Source organism: Heterocephalus glaber, unplaced genomic scaffold, assembly GCF_053883595.1.
Source record: "Heterocephalus glaber isolate CG9 unplaced genomic scaffold, H.glaber_assembly_v1.0 deba00001613, whole genome shotgun sequence".
In the NCBI taxonomy this organism is placed as follows: domain Eukaryota; kingdom Metazoa; phylum Chordata; class Mammalia; order Rodentia; family Bathyergidae; genus Heterocephalus; species Heterocephalus glaber.
In genome coordinates, this window is record NW_028258384.1 from 6,168,525 (window position 1) to 6,170,658 (window position 2,134).

Here is a 2,134-nt window from a genome sequence, read left to right on the forward strand (position 1 = left end):
AATCTCCTGTGAGTAAGGACCATATCTCTTTGCTCACCACTGTTTCTCCCATGTCTAGCTGTATGCCTGGAACATATTAGGTGCTCAGTGTTTACTGATTAAATAATTGAATGAATTATTTAATTTACTAATTTGTATTACTTTTGTGAAAAGAAGAAAAAAAAGTGAGGTCACACATACTGTGAGGATTCTACTTCTACAGTATGTCCTCATTTATACTGGATATGTGCCCCAGTATAAATGCCAAGACCATCTCTGACACATCTGGATCTAGAGAACACTTATCTGCCCTTAATAATGTGTCTGTGGGGGCTGGCACCGTGGAGGCGGTTGTGGCCACGGCTAGGTGGAAGTGAATGCTTTTACCCAGCGGGCCCCAAGTAGCCTTTCTTCGCTGGCACCCGTGCCCCCGCCCGCCACTCCGCCCCAGCCATGGCATTCATTTTCACACCCTTCTGCTACATGGTGGCGCTGCTGCTCACCGCCGCGCTCATCTTATTCACCATCTGGCACATTGTAGTATTTGATGAGCTGAAGTCTGATTACAAGAATCCTATAGACCAGTGTAATACCCTGAATCCTCTGGTCCTCCCCAAGTACCTCATCCATGCTTTCTTCTGTGTCATGTTTCTTTGTGCAGCAGAGTGGCTCACCCTGGGTCTCAATATGCTCCTCTTGGCATACCATATCTAGAGGTACATAAGTAGACTGGTGATCAGCAGACCGGGACTCTACGACCCCACAACTATCATTAATGCAGATATCCTACCGTACTGTCAGAAGGAAGGATGGTGCAAACTAGCTTTTTACCTCCTAGCATTTTTTTTACTACCTATATGGCATGGTTTATATTCTGGTGAGCTCTTAGAACAGAACGCAGAAGAAGGGTCTAGTTAAGCACATGTGGAAGCCACTACAGGAAGGAACTCCATACAGCAAGGTCCTGTTTCTGGGAGTAACCCATAGGATCTGATCAGTTACTTTAAAACAATGACTATTTTTAAATGTTTCCACATTTTTTGCTTGTGGAAAGACTTTTCATGTTATATTTGGACAGAGAATTTAAGTGGAATTACATATAAATTAATATAAAATGATTATCTCTGCTGTTGACAGGTGGAATTTGTACTCCTTAAGGAACAGCCAAACTCCTTTGAAAGAGCACATTAATTACCGACTGTCCTAGTCCATAGGAAGCTTTTGTTTATAGGAACCTGTAGGACTCATTTGGTTTATTGAAATGCCATCTTATTATAAAGTAGCCATAGATAATCAGGTGCTTCTGATGAAGTGAAAATGTATATCTAACTCGTAGGAAACTTGATAGGTTTCCTCATTTATCATGTAGATGATTATATCTGGATACATTTACAAAAATAAGAAGAGTGGGATTTTCCCCCTTTGACTTGAATATTATCCCTGTATAGTGCATGAATGAGAGATTTTTCATGTTTCCATCAGAGTAATATACTTGCTTTAATTCTTAAACATAAATGAGTATGACATAAAAATATATGCTGACTTGGGAAGAATGCATTTAAAGCTATTTTATTTATTTGTAAGACATTACTTACTAAGAATCTGGTTATAATACGCTTACTGTTGAAATCTAGTAGTAAAGGTATTCTTAAAAATTTGCAAGTACTTTAGATTTTCAAAACTAAATGAGAGAGAAAATTGTACAACCATCCTGCTGTTTCTTTAGTGTGATACAATAAAACTCTGAAATTAAGACTCATTTTGCCTTGTCTTAAAGATTACATGTAGCTATTTCGCACACTTTAATCCACAATAAAGACATGGTACTACGTGCTTTTCTTTTTAGAGAATTATTACATTGTGGTTTTATCGTGTCCAGATCTAAAAAGGATTTTTAGATGTCAAGCACCTTAATTCATACTCTTATCATTGAAGGAGATTGGTAACTGTTGATGGCATAGCACCATTATTTCCCTTACCAGTTAAAAAATGATGGTGACATGTAAAATGTTTTAAATTTTGTTTTCTTTTTTTTAAAGTGTTTTCCTTTTTGACAGCTGATTTTAAGGCAAAGTGACTTGTGAATTTGAGTTTTCGCTCATGCTAGTGAGGCAGGTACATTATGGCATGCATGTTTGCTGAGCATGCTGTGTAT

General features: G+C 38.0%; 1 pseudogene; it reads left to right on the plus strand.

Annotated features, from left to right (window-relative positions):
• The first annotated feature begins 417 nt into the window (after window positions 1-417).
• On the plus strand, window positions 418-1,435 carry LOC101710192 (protein cornichon homolog 1 pseudogene; annotated as a pseudogene).
• The last annotated feature ends 699 nt before the right edge of the window (window positions 1,436-2,134 follow it).